Source organism: Engystomops pustulosus, chromosome 4 (assembly GCF_040894005.1).
Source record: "Engystomops pustulosus chromosome 4, aEngPut4.maternal, whole genome shotgun sequence".
Classification (NCBI taxonomy): domain Eukaryota; kingdom Metazoa; phylum Chordata; class Amphibia; order Anura; family Leptodactylidae; genus Engystomops; species Engystomops pustulosus.
The window spans coordinates 190,117,117-190,132,847 of record NC_092414.1 but is presented as its reverse complement, the minus strand read 5'-3'; the positions used below and the strand labels follow the sequence as shown (position 1 = coordinate 190,132,847).

Sequence of the window (15,731 nt, the reverse complement as noted above, 5' to 3'; positions counted from 1 at the left end):
GGGACATCACTGTGTATTATCCCTGTACTGTGACATCACTGTGTGTATTATCCCTGTACTGTGACATCACTGTGTGTATTATCCCTGTACTGGGACATCACTGTGTATTATCCCTGTACTGTGTCATCACTCCTTGTAATAGCAATTATTTTAGGGTCATGTTACATGTGCTGGAAACATTAAGTAGAAGAACATTTAGACATCTGTATATAATTGGAAAGTGTCAGATGAATCCTGGAATCTGTAGCATTTCCCATTAGCAATCACACCCACAGCGTACACAAGCCCTGGCAGCAACAAATCCAAAAGGAAGCATGGAGATGGGCACGAAAATGAAAACTCTAAAACCAATAAAAAGATATTTGAAAAGAAAAGAGGATGAAAACTTTTTTTAAAGATGTCATCCTGTGGAAACACAGCGTTCCCTCTCTGCACCCCTTACCTGACTGTACATCACATTCTGCACTTCAGTAGACTCCCTGCACTTACTTTTTGCAGTACAGTTGCTCATCTGCTTAAAAAAAAGACTGATCTCCCCTTCCTTTACTTCCTTTGTGGTTAGCTCACAATCCCATGATGCCTCAGTGGAACATCAAATGACTATTTAGAGACAGAACTATCTCTACTAGAAGGGGTTGGATAATTCATTTTCGTCTGTATTCTCCATATCATCAGTATCTGGACACGGAGGCTGAGTTAGGGGGGAGATTTATCAAGCTGCCTAAGAGTAAGAATGTGCCACTGGTGATCACTGGTAAAATGAAAGATGAACTGTGATTGGTTCCAATGTGCAAAAACTAAGCACATTCTTACTCTAAAGCAGCTTGATAAATCTAACCCAAGGGAAGAGAATAATCCAAACAAGACAACATTGCTTAGTTTTGATTAGAGTGTCCCTTTAACTTCATTAATCCCTGTATTAATCCTCTTCTATCAGATTATGTACAGTCAGCATTCCCAGATATCACCGCAGGCAGAGAGGTCATGATGCAGACATAACAGGGCAGATTATATAATGCCCCCTAGAGGCTAGCACAATACAGAGCAGTAATCCGTAAGAAAGTGATTGATGCCTCCGCCTTGTACTAGTCACCATGACTCTGCCTGCTGTGTATATAAGGATTAGGGGCATCTCTTCTGCCCAGCTGAATACCCCCCCTGCCTGTAGCCAGCACATCATAGTGACTCAGCACATTGCTGCTCATAGACGCTTCCCACAGGAGCCTGGCAGTGACAATGCAGAATGCACAGATTTCCGGATATACGAATATGCTTATTGTGTTGGGGGCATCATTTGTTTCCTGTTAAAGGAATCCTGTCCCAAATCACCTTGTTTGATTTTTAGGCATTAGGGGGGAAAAAAACTTAAAGGGGTTGTCCCATCGTAGCAAGTCAGCAGGCCTAACTTGCTGATCGGTGGGGGTCTCTATGATGGATCATGGATCATGAGAAGCGGGGGTTTGATGTATCCCTGTCACACCCCAGATGACCGGAACAGACAGTCACACATGTCTGGGCTGCCCGTTCATCTCTATGGAGCTGACAGATATAGCCGAGCGGCTGCTCCAGTCAAATCAGGGTGCGACGGGGGTACATCTCTTCTCATGATCCATGAGATCTGCTACACAGCTCTGGTCACTTCAACACTGCTACATCACTCTGTAACTAGCTCTGCTATACCACTTTGTAACCAGCACTGCTACACCACACTATCTATAACCAGCACTACTACACCACGATGTAGCTAGCTCTGCTACACTACTCGGTAGCTAGTTCTGCTACACCAGCCTGACTCCAGCTCTACTACACCCGCTCTGCTACATAGCTCCAGTAGCTTCAACCATGATACCTCAGCCCCGGTATAGAAATTGTACACAGAGATAAAAATTGAGGCCACTTTTCAATTCCTTTAATCAAAAATCAACTTGAACTGCAATGATCTGGGTGTTTCTTTGTACTGAAGGCCAAGATCCAGAGCACTGGACCATAAATCTCTGCATGTTCAGATAATGGGGCCCTGCAGGGTAACTGCCAGAGGTCTCCTACATTTTTGGCCTATACTACACCACTACTACTGACTTACCCACTAGTTACTTTTTAGATGATTTCTTCTTCCAAATATTATGAACTGCCCAAGAATGTCTAAAAGAATTACTCCCATTGTGTGATCTCAGACAGGGGGGTTCTATATTGGCCTATGTATATTCCACTCTTAACACTTGTTTAGCTGAAAGCTGTTCCACTCCTTTCTATATACACATGCACTTGGCTCATCTAAGCATGTTTACTCAGTAACAAAGCTAATGCATAGCTATTTGGAAGAGGGGAGAGGGGTTATAGGCCTCAGCCCAATGACGTCCGTCGAAGCACGGATAGTTGGTACATTTGTAATGTCCCGCTGGATTGTTCATCGCTAAATTTAGTTCCAGTTAGACTCTTGGTCAGCTGGAGAGGGTTTGGCCCGCTCTCCAATATCATCTACTGCCAATATGTAGTATTGATACATGTGCTACCATTCAAGGGTTAAAATGTGATGTTTTTGTTATGTTCCAACCTTTGTTATCTTTTCTGCAGAATCCCAGGCTGGCTATTGGTTGGGCTATCTCAGTATGCATTTGTGTCTGCATGTCTGCATCTCCATGTGCTTATTTTATATAGACCGGCACCTTGCTGCCCAAGCAGCAGAGCCAATCCAGCTCCTTCTAGCCAGCCCTCCATCCAGTGACTCCACAGTGCATACGCAAATAAAACAGACAGTACAAACATATGGAAATATAAGAGTGAGGCCTTGGTCGCAAGAGCTTACAATCTATGAGGGTATATGTACACTCACCGGCCACTTTATTAGGTACACCTGTCCAACTGCTCGTTAACACTTAATTGCTAATCAGCCAATCACATGGCGGCAACTGCATTTAGGCATGTATACATGGTCAAGACAATCTCCTGCAGTTCAAACCGAGCATCAGTATGGGGAAGAAAGGTGATTTGAGTGCCTTTGAACGTGGCATGGTTGTTGGTGCCAGAAGGGTTGGTCAGAGTATTTCAGAAACTGCTGATCTACTGGGATTTTCACGCACAACCATCTCTAGGGTTTACAGAGAATGGTCCGAAAAAGAAAAAACATCCAGCGAGCGGCAGTTCTGTGGGCGGAAATGCCTTGTTGATGCCAGAGGAGAATGGGCAGACTGGTTCGAGCTGATAAAAAGGCAACAGTGACTCAAATCGCCACCCGTTACAACCAAGGTAGGCAGAAGAGCATCTCTGAACGCACAGTGCGTCGAACTTTGAGGCAGATGGGCTACAGCAGCAGAAGACTACACCGGGTGCCACTCCTTTCAGCTAAGAACAGGAAACTGAGGCTACAATTTGCACAAGCTCATCGAAATTGGACAGTAGAAGATTAGAAAAACGTTGCCTGGTCTGATGAGTCTCGGTTTCTGCTGCGACATTCGGAGGGTAAGGTCAGAATTTGGCGTCAACAACATGAAAGCATGGATATATCCTGCCTTGTAGCAACGGTTCACACTGGTGGTGGTGGTGTCATGGTGTGGGGAATATTTTCTTGGCACTCTTTGGGCCCCTTGGTATCAATTGAGCATCGTTGCAACGCCACAGCCTACCTGAGTATTGTTGCTCACCATGTCCATCCCTTTATGACCACAATGTACCCTGTAACATCTGATGGCTACTTTCAGCAGGATAATGCGCCATGTCATAAAGCTGGAATCATCTCTGACTGGTTTCTTGAACATGACAATGAGGTCACTGTACTCAAATGGCCTCCACAGTCACCAGATCTCAATCCAATAGAGCATCTTTGGGATGTGGTGGAACGGGAGATTCGCATCATGGATGTGCAGCCGACAAATCTGCGGCAACTGTGTGATGCCATCATGTCAATATGGACCAAAATCTCTGAGGAATGCTTCCAGCACCTTGTTGACTCTATGCCACGAAGAATTGAGGCAGTTCTGAAGGCAAAGGGGGTCCAACCCGTTACTAGCATGGTGTACCTAATAAAGTGGCCGGTGAGTGTATATTTGTATGAATTTGTAACATGTAAACTATATATATTTTGACCTTATGGGCACATTGGGGGCGCTGTATGATGTACATGCTGTTGTACAGTTTTTAATGTGTTTTTAATCCTTTTATGTCAATAAAAATGTATTACTTTGGACATCTCTGTTATGAAATGATGTTAGTTTAACTGATGTGTGGTCTTGCTCTGTAATCCTATCTGACCCCATCTTTTTTCTAATAACATCTACTTTATGGGCGGTAAATTGTTGAATCTTAAACATTCCCTATTTTGCCTGCTGTGAGTCTATTTTTTGGCATAGTGTCTTTCACTATTTCCTGCTTTTATACTAGTATCCTGATATCTCTGCTCAGCTCTAATATGCTCTTGGCTTTCAGAGCTGGAGGGCAAATATTTACCTCTGCATAATCTTGTTTGGTGAGTGATGAAACCATAGGCCAAAAATTGCTGGAAAATATTAAGAGTTTGTCCCCACATGTCACTGTGACATACACTTGTTGGCTACACATAGAGATAAGAAAATAGGACGCACAAAGGATTCCTGGAACATAGACCGTCTACTGTCTTGTATTAGACTGTTTATGGATATAATGGGGCACATTTACTAAGGGTCCTTCGGACGCATTCCTGTTGGGTTTCCCAAATATTTCTGATTTTCCCTGAATCGCACAGGGGTTTTTGTCGCACATGAGCGGATTGTGGCGCATCGGCGCAGGCTTTCATGCGGCACAAATCGGGGACGTGGCTGTCAGACAATCCGACTGATTCAGACAGACCACGGAATTTAACCTCCAAAATTGTGTCGCAAGACACGCACTTACATGTAGCGGGAAGAAGATGGTGAACTCCGGTGGACCTGAGCGCAACAGCGACACATGCAAGAAATTGGACGCACGATCTTACTGAATCGCAGCAGCTTCAAATCCTTGTCGGACATTCCGGATCGGCAGACGCAACGGGACGGGTAAGTAAATGTGCCCCAATGTATCTGAATTTTTTTTACATTGTGATCTGTAACTATACTTTACTAGCATGTACATAAACTAGGAGAGGCAGGGCCCTTTAGCATATACATATACATATTTGTACAATCACACATGTTATTTACAATCACACACATTTATACAGTCATATATAGACACTTTTATATACTTATATACATACGCAAACAGCATGAATATACATGCAGTATACACACACCACAAATACAGCAAATGCACACATACATACAATCCCATATACAAACATACAGCATATACATACCCAATAACCCAAATTACAGTTTATAATAATAACCCTCATCCACAAAGCTCTGTATATGTGTATGGAGTTCTCTCAATTTATCCGTGATGGTAGGTTTTACTGGTGCTCATGAATATTTTAAAGGGGAGCTGTTATTGGTTGCCATGGGCAACTAGGAATATTCTTACTCTTAGACAGCTTGATAAATCTGCCCCCTGGACTCTTGGCTTGTCTGATGTTTATTGATTGAGATATAGGAGAAAGTTGCTGCCATCCCATTCAATACACATTCCCCATTACCATTTAATACATATATACAAGCTGAGCATGCGTGTGTATAGGGGAGTTGGCTGAAAAAGTTTCATTTATATTAATACAGGTGGTCCCCTACTTAAGGACACCCGACTTACAGACAACCCATAGTTACAGACAGACCACAATGACCTCTTGTGAAGCTTTCTGAATGCTTTACTATAGTTCCAGATTGCAATAATCAGCTGTAAGGTGTCTGTAATTAAGTTTTATTGATAATCCTTGGTCCCTTTACAGAAAATAATTTTTAAACTCCAATTGTCACGGGCCAAAATTTTTTTTTTGTCTGGATCTACAATTATAAAATATACAGTTTCGACTTACATACAAATTCAATTTAAGAACAAACCTCCGGACCCTATCTTGTACGTAACCCGGGGACTGCCTGTAGATGTTCAGCTTTAGAAAGACCCAGGACTGAACAGACCTCTATATAGGGCTGGCACAAAAGAAGATTATTTAGTTTGTTTTTTTATCCCTCTTATTCTCATGTTTATTGTCAGTTAGAACAATAAGATTGTAGGATTTCTCCTGCAACAAGGCGGATGTGTTTGCAGAAGAGTTTCTTGAAAGTCCTGGATTCCACATCAGAGCTGTGGATGATGACATTTATAGTCTTTGTTTCCTCATAACGGTTAGAGGGAACTTTTTGGACCAGCACAGGTTCCAGTACCTCTCTGTAACCTCAATATTTACACCCGTTTTTAGGAATCCATGGGGGTGAGGGAGGCTGGATCTAATTAATCCATGGCGGTTGAGGGGGGCTTTATATAAAATAACCAGGTGGCTGTTTGGTACAATAAAGTAGGGAACATTTTAGGTAACAAGAGACCGTTTTAGTTTCTGAATTTTTAATGCCGCCATGTAAGTTTACTGCAAAGGGGCCCACTGAGGCTCTGCCGCCAAGGGGCCTACTGAATCCTGGAGCCGACTCTGATTATTAGGGGAAGCTGCACGAAAGGGGGCATAATACTACTGGTGTGGGCTCATTATAAAGCATAGGGGACAAGTAAGTGAGAGCATTATACTTTGTGGGTACACGAGGGGTCAAAACAGGAAATGCTAATTTTTTTCCTGGTTACAAAAAGTTTGTGGATCACTGTTCTAATCTAAGCAAATTCAATTAGCAGTAATACAGTGTACAATAGTACAGTAGTTCAAAGAATATATCCTGGTGCACATATATTTTATGTGTGATACATGCACAATGTTCTGTTTAATTTGTTCAGTTATATCATGCTTTATTTCTATAACGCCCAGGACCGGCACCAGCACTGGGGGCCCACATAAGGCTCTACATAAGGAATCCATGGGGTGAGGGGGGCTGTATATAATGAATCCATAGGGGTTGAGGGGTGGTTTATATAAAATATCCTTAACTGGACTGTATATAAAATAACCATGGGTGGGCAGTATATAACATAACCATGAGGGGGCTGTATATAAAATAACCATGAGGGGGCTGTATATAACATAACAATGAGGGGGCTGTATATAAAATAACCATGAGGGGGCTGTATATAACATAATCATGAGGGGGCTGTATATAAAATAACCATGAGGGGCTGTATATAACATAACCATGAGGGGGCTGTATATAACATAACCATGAGGAGGCTGTATATAACATAACCATGAGGGGGCTGTATATAAAATAACCATGAGGGGGCTGTATATAACATTACCATGAGGGGGCTGTATATAACATAACCATGAGGGGGCTGTATATAACATAACCATGAGGAGGCTGTATATAACATAACCATGAGGAGGCTGTATATAACATAACCATGAGGGGGCTGTATATAAAATAACCATGAGGGGGCTGTATATAACATTACCATGAGGGGGCTGTATATAACATAACCATGAGGGGGCTGTATATAACATAACCATGAGGGGCTGTATATAAAATAACCATGAGGGGGCTGTATATAACATTACCATGAGGGGGCTGTATATAAGGAATCCATGATGAGGGGTCTATATAATATAACCATGAGGGGGCTGTATATAACATAACCATGAGGGGGCTGTATATAAAATAACCATGATGGGGCTGTATATAACATTACCATAAGGGGGCTGTATATAACATAACCATGGTTGGGCTGTTTTGTATGATAAACTATGGAATATTTTAGGGAACATGAGACTGTTTTTGTTTCTGAATTTTCACATGAGTTCAAAGCAAAGGGGCCCACTGAGGCTCTGCCACCCAGGGGCCTACTGAAACCTGGAGCCGACCCTGATAGCGCCATCATATTCCGCAGCGTTTTTTCAGATCATAATAAGGACACATTACAGACAAAATAGAACATTACATTATTAACACAGGGATAACATAGTAAGATGGAACAATAGGAGTGAAGGAGCTGCTCACCAGAGCTCCTGGCAACCTCTCGCTATCTGCCCCCGTGCCCTGGTAATTAAAGGCACACAACTAATCACTGGTATAAATTAAATAGAGCACCTCCGTAGGATTTTCTGGCTTCTATCAGGTTAATGGACTCTTAACAGACCCGTGGTCACTTAGCAATGATCCCACATCAGACCATTATCATGTACCTATCACAGACCAGCATCATCATATTACCAGCCCCCCTCATTTGCACACTGTCGCCATTTCTGTTCAGCAATGACGGGGTTACTGGCGTGTCCCCCCCTCCTCTAATTCCGGCTTATCCCCGCTCTATTCTCCCGCAGAGCGTGAAGCTGATTCTTCAGCTGCATCTGATGTAAGGATGATGAAACCTCGTATGATGCAAGAGCTCCCAGGGATTTCTAGTACCAGTTTCCTACACGCCGCAGGTTGATGTATAGAAGCACGCGGCCGCACATTGTGTAGTGTAGGGTTACAGCACTACTATAGTGTTTACTACCAGTGTAGTGCAGAAACTGATATACTATATATATATATACTGAGGTGTATAGCGAAATATTACGTAACTGGGCCTGGAGAGAGGTATGAGGTCATAGATTATAGATAAATATGACATAAATAGGAGATATAAGATAGATGAATGGGTAGATAGATTATACACTGATATGAGATATATACATATATAATACATAGATAGGAGATAGATATATAGGGGGGGATATTTATCATACGCTGGCGCTCCCTGTTGGGATTCTCCAAATGGATGGAGATCGATAAATTGTGGCTAGCCCCTTTCCACCCTAACTCCTTGAATAACCGCAATGGGATCGCTTTTGGGCGGAGGAGCTGGGCCGAGAGGGAGAGTGACATGGACATCCCCTTTGTTTCTTTCCAAATGTCACTATGAGTATGAATGGCTTCCCATTGTCTATATCTCTGTTTTTTCTTACTCTCTCCTGGTCTTTTGGATGCATGAGAAAAGTCTAGCGTTTTACACCTAATCATAGACACCTATACTGAGCCCCACAGAACTGACTACCTTGCGGGACATGTGCCTGCCACGCGTATAGGTCTCACTTGTTTTTCAAGGGTCCTGTAGCCGCAATTTCATTTCCCGACTTTTCGGGGATCGCGCCGGGCCGTCGGACGATCTGACTGATTCGGACTGAGTGCGGGATTTAACATTTCAATTTGTGTCGCAAACCCAAGCACTTACATGCACCGGGAAGAAGATGGAGAACTCCGGCGGACCTGAGCAGGGAAGCGACACATGCAGGATAGCGGGCGCATGATCTACGTGGATCACGGCACAGTGCATCATCGTCGGAGAGTCCGGATCGGCGCTCGTGACTCGGACAGGTAAGTAAATGTGCCCCTTTGTGTTTTCTGGAAATATGCTAGGAACGTTTTATTGCTATAGTTGAGTTTGAGGCCTTCCACTAGATTAATGGAAAACACAGATGTGAACGTCCTACCCGATAAACTTTGTTTTAGTATTGTTTTATTATTAATTTATTATTAATTTCAGTGCATAATATGTGTTTGCTAACCCTTGTTATGTCTTCTGGAAAAACTATAATAAAAATACAATTATATAAAAAAAAAAAGGAAGCGGCAATGGAAAGGCCCAACCCTCAGTTTGAGATTCTTTCGGGAAAATATAAATAAATCAGGGTTGGCTCCATGTTTCAGTAGGTCCTTGGGCGACAGAGCCTCAGTGGACCCCTAAGCCTATGGATTTATTACCTCTTCCATGGATTCCTTATGTACAGCCTTATGTGGCCCCCCAGCAGCTCTGGGCCCCGACACTTGCCCAGGTATACCCAGTGCTGGCGCTGGCCCTGCAATAAATGTCTCACTTATTTGTCCAGTGCTGGCTGAGGGCGAAAATGATTTTTTAATTAATAGTAGCTGTTGTCAGCAATGTGAATAGTGGTAAACAGAGGAGCACCAGAGGTCTAACTCAGTGTTAAGTTCCAACAAGGATTCCTGCCCGTTGTGATGTCACAGGGCTACTGAGTGTCATAGGGGTCCAAATCCAACAGGAAGACTGCAGCTTCCTTCATTAGGGAGGTGACCAGTGATCCTCTTCAGGTTTTTATTTGATCGGGCATTGTATCCACTGCCAGATACTTCCACTACTATTCACTTTACATTACTGTTAACCTGACTATAGCTATCGAGAGCTTGAGATAATAAATTATTTTACTGTAATTTATAGTGCATTATTCACTGCCTATCCCTGGGTCCATGTTCGTACACCTAAGTGGAGTATACCTCATAAACATAGTTCCCAACTGTCCCTGATTCGGCGGGACAGTCCCATTGTATTGGAGCTTTCCCGGCATCTCTTTCAGTTGGGAGAATGTCCTGGGGTGTCCCGGGTGGTCCTCCCTCCTGGTCCAAGTCTTGACACACTAGCGAGGCTTCGTGACTAGGAGGCGGGGTCAGCTCCTGCTGCCTCCACACATATTATGCTCTAAAGCAGTGTTGTGTGGAGATAGCTCCCCCCCCTGCTTTGCTCCACCCCCTCCTCAGAGTCATCTCCCGGGAGAAAGAAGCAGGACTGCGGTGGAATCAGGAGAGTAACAACGTTTTTATTTTGTTAATACCCAGGACAGGGGGCCACAATATAAGAGGAGCAGGGGTCCACAGTATTAAAGAAGGGGACCACAATATAAGAGGAGCAGGGGTCCACAGTGTGAGAGTAGACAGTGGGCCACATTATAAGATGGGGGCCACAGTATGAGAGAGGGACACTCTAAAAGTGAGGGAACACTCAAGTGGGGTATTATATTCGTCCATCGGGGTTGGCCACATATACTATGTGGGGTCCATTAAAGATGATATTATACTATGTTTGGGGGTAGGGCAAAGGTCGGGACAATGGACATAGTTTGGGAAAAAGGGGAGGGACTTTTTGTCCCTCTTGCTCTGGCCCAAAAGTTGGGATGCATAAATATACAATGAAAAAGTATAGATACAGAGGGAATTATGCATTTTATTTTTTAAGTTACTCCAGCACCTATATACTAGCGTATATATAACAGGAGTGTAAGAGATAAGTGAGTTGATAGCGGGGAAAGAGTGCTATGGTAAAAATGATATAGAGTGGGTGAAATAGTTCTGCCAGGGTGAACAAGGGGAGCATTGCAGCTTCTCAGGGCTCTCCATACATAAATGGCCCTCACTCAGTTGTCTTCTATGGATCCTGAGCTACTTTGTTCTAGCTCTTATAGAGTCCTCTATGCAGCGTATGGGACTTACTGGCAGCCTCCATTCAGCAGCTGCACTTTGGACTTCCAGTGCTACAAAAAAAAAAATCTTACATTACCTCCCAACAGTCCCATATCCAGCAGGAAAGTTCTGATTTTTTGGCTCTGTCCCACTGTCCTGCCCAGGCGGAGGTATGTACTGGGACATCAAATCTGCCAGAATACTTGGGATGCCGGCAGAGTTGATTATAGTGATAATGCAGAGAACCAGCAGCTCACCGGCAGGTGATGATGTCATCCCTGCCTGCCGGGTTTATTGCTACACACAGCATAAGGAAAGAATAGAAGAGTTGCTGCGAGGGAATGGGGAAAGGTGAGTATTTGTTTATTATTTTACTGTGGGGCCACAATAAGAGGGGGAGCATCTTGGGGTCATAATCAGAGGGATACCTGCTTGGGGGCACAATAAGAAGTGGAACTGCTGGGGAGGGCAAAAAAGGGGGGATTGATGGAGGGGCACAATAAGAGGGTGAGCTGCTGGGGGGTCAAATAAGAGGGGGAGCTTCTTGGGGAACAATGAGAGGGAGGGTTGCTGAAGGGTTATGATAATAGGGGAAATGCTGGGGGGCACAAAAAGATAGGGAACTGCTTGGGGAGCACAATAAGAGGGAGGACTGTTGGCGGGGTAAAAAAGAGAGGGAACTGCCAGAGAGGCTCAATATGAAGGGGAGCTTCTGGGGGCAGAATAAGAGGGGGAGCTTCAGAGGGGCGCAATATGAGGGGGGAGCTGCTTGGGGGCACAATAAGAGAGGTAACCATGTGACAGGGAGCTAAAGGGGGCACAATGTGAGGGGGAGAAGGAGGGCACTAAGGGGGGGAATTATACTTTGAGCGAGTGGAGTAAGGGGTGGAGCAAAAGGCGTGGCCTTTTTTTTTTTTTTTTTTTTGGTGGCATGTCTAGCTTCTTCTGTCCATCTTTCTCTGTTTCGAAAGTTTGGAGGTATGTATCACCACTTAGTATACAGCACATAACTGTGGGGTTTACATGCTCATGTGCGCCCCAGCCCTGCAGCTCAAGAGGACGGGTGCTCAACAGGGGAAACAAGAAAAGAATATTTAATCTATTAATGTTGTAATATATTGATATAATATTTGTTTTTGTAGATGACTTGAGGGCAGTAATATATAGTAATCTTATGACTCACAATATAATACACCATGTGCCTGTCATTTATATGGGTTTTGCTGCGGGGGATCACTAGGGGTTAGATAGTGGAGTCTATTACTTGCCGCACATGTTTCCTTACAAGATATATGAATTTTTACAGAATTTTCCGGTTTCAAATTTCAGGATTAGGGATAAGCGGAGAACTGCCCCTATTACTAGTATTACTTTGTGTAGAGGCTTTTGGTTATATCAGTAATGTCTCCATGGATCACACACTGAGAGATGTTACTGATACATGATCGTCAGTCTGGTGAGGATGACCCATATATCAATCTAGGACAAGGCTTTATTTTAGATCTTTTGGCCCAGATTAATACATTCCCAAATGACAGAGAAAATCTGGAAATCAAAGTTACATACATACAGGTAATATCAGAGATGGTTTACAAAGTAACAAACTTACTATATAGTGTCATACTCACCAAAAATTAGGCCATTCCCCATGGCTTACATATTTCATGGGATTTCGCCGGGTGAAATCATCCACTACCAGTTATATGATATAGTTCTAGGATGATTTTATTCCTACAAAATGCATATATATTATATGAACTGTATGGGTGTTTAATGGTGTTAGACTTACCTCAAGTGGACACGGTCACGGCTGGAAAGTGACCACTTTTACACCACTTATCTAACCTCTCAGGTAGATGTATGAAATGTCATTTCTAGAATTCCCTCTTTTATGTGAAATCTCACCTCAAAGAGCAGAAAAGAGTCACTTTTTGCCAGAGAAGAGTCATTTGTAGAGGCACTTTGGAAGACCCTGAACAATGCTGCTATATTTTTTAAAAATAATAATGTCATCTTTTAAATTGCATCAGACTTTTGAAGTGTAGTTAAGTACAGTCCCTTGTCATACAGAAGTGACATCCCATTGTTCTAAGGAGGTTACTGCTTGGTCAGGGCCGGTCCTGTGAGCTTCCCCCCAAACTTCCAGCTGGACGCAGGCTTGGAAACCTGGCCTGAAACCCTGGTAAAATGCATGGTGACTCTCTGAATGGGTCACCATAAAAAGCCCTGCCCTTTGAACCTACAAAATACCCTGAAGTTTTCATTTCAGTTTACTTGTGGTTAGGGCACATTAAAGGGATTTTCGATTGCTATTAGAGCAAATACTTTAAAGGGCTCTATATGACAGGAAATACACCAACATGACATATTTTTCAATTGTCAAAGTAGTGGACTGGTCACACATGCTCATACCTTCATCACCCCCTGCACCAATTTTCCTTCATCAAGACCTCCTACTCTTTTTATTGGCCCCTTTCACCTATGTATGTTTGGAGATGTTTAAAGGGAATGTCCATTTTGACAAAAAAAGCATTCACTTAATGATTTTTCCAAAGGAGATATAAACATTTATCAGTCAACACAGTTTTGTCTGTGTTAGCACATTACAAAGTTTGTTTGTTAACACAGCTTAATATGACCCTCATACTGAACAGCATATTTTTCAATGTTTCCATACCTGACATCAGAACTGGTGTAAATACATTGATAATTGTGCTCTTGATATACGGGTGAAAAAACTGGCTACCTGCAGCCAACACTAGGAGGAGCTCAGTATCTAGGAATGAGTACAGATTCCAATAAACTCTCCCGAGTAGCTGCCGCTTCAAAATGCTGTGTTTTTTGGCGCAGCTGCGTCTTGTGTCGCAAGACAATGCACTTACATGCACCAGGAAGAAGAAGGTGAACTCCTGTGGACCTGAGCGGGGAAGCGACACATGCTGGATATCGGGCGCACGATCTTAGTGAATCGCAGCACAGCGCATTATCATCTGACAATGCACTTTCGGTGAACTCCGCAGACGGGTAAGTAAATGAGCCCCATTGTCATCCTGCAGATTCACAGGAAGATCAACTCCAAAAGCAAAAGTGCATGCAGATCCTCACCCACAAGAGAAGGTTTCTTAAATATTTTTTACTATAGAGAATAGGGCAGGAGGACCTGCAAGAGACTTTTATGGAAAGTTGTTCTTCAAGGATCATCATGTTTGTTAAAATCTATTTTCATCACATATTAATATTCATATTTTACCTGCTGCATCAGACTGTACAGCAGAATGCTGGCGGGAAAAGTAACAGGAAATAAAATAAATCATGACGATTGTCATGACCCTGCAGAATATTGGCGGGCAAAGTAACAGGAAATGTAGCAAATCATGGAAACAAAAAAACTACACGGAAATGTGATGTTAATGCCTCTCTGTGGCTAAGAGTGGAACTGCAGTCACTATACCGATAATGACATAAAAACATTCTGGCTACCAAATATCATTATAATAATAATTTATTTTATTATTTATTTATTATTATTTAGAGCACACAGATTATGCAGCGCTAACCAAATCAACTTTTTATTCCAAAAATGGGAAATTATTGCGTTGCATGTATTGCAAAATATGGCTCAGCAGCACTTAGGGATCCTCCACACGGATACTTCTGTTAAAAACCTTTCTTTATTGCATCACAGATAAAACATGGATGGATGGGATCATGACTAAGACGCAACAGCGTTGAAACCCGTAGGTCCTTCCTGTATCCATCCATGTTTTATCTGTGATGCAATAAAGAAAGGTTTTTAACAGAAGTATCCGTGTGGAGGTGCTGCTGCTGTGCCATATTTTGCAATACATGTTGGATCGGGAGTCTGAGTACCTGGGAAGCGTGCACCCCCCACATGGCAACAATACTGCGAGGAGGAGAAGCGTGATTGGGTGAGCGGACAGTTTTTCTTTATCACATTATTGCGCTGTAGTTACAATACACAAGAAATCAAAATAATAACAATGGGGCTCATTTACTTACCCAGTCCAGTCGCGATCCAGCGGCGCGTTGTCCGACGCTGATTCGGGTCTGCGCCCCGATATCCAGCATGTGTCGCTGCTGCCCCGAGGTCCGCCGGAGTTCACCTGCTTCTTCCTGGTGCATGTAAGTGCTTGATCTTGCGAGACAAATCACTTTTTGTGTTTTCCAAATCCGTCGAGTTGTCGTACGGCCACGCCCCCAGATTTCTGTTGCGTGAAAGCCGGCATCGATGCGTGCGCCACAATCCGATCGCGAGCGCCAAAATCCTGGGGCAATTCAGCGCAAATCGCAAATCATCGGCAAAACCCACGAAAATGCGCAATTCGCACCTTTAGACCCTTGAGCCCCAGTGAGTGCAGCAGGGGTGGTGCAGAAGGCCGACTGGGATTGGGGAAACCCTGCCGAGCCAAATTTATTATAACCTGTGCCAACAAAATGGTGCAGATTACAGCTAAAGTCTTGGGTCAAGTTGGACCTAGCAAAAAAATTCAA

At 43.3% G+C, this 15,731-nt stretch overlaps 1 protein-coding gene across 2 annotated transcripts in view; it reads left to right on the top strand.

The window, feature by feature from the left end:
* LOC140127840 (DNA-directed DNA/RNA polymerase mu-like) overlaps positions 1-15,731 on the top strand; it is an 83,995-nt gene that overhangs the window by 35,119 nt on the left and 33,145 nt on the right. The gene's annotated exons all lie outside the window — the stretch shown is intronic.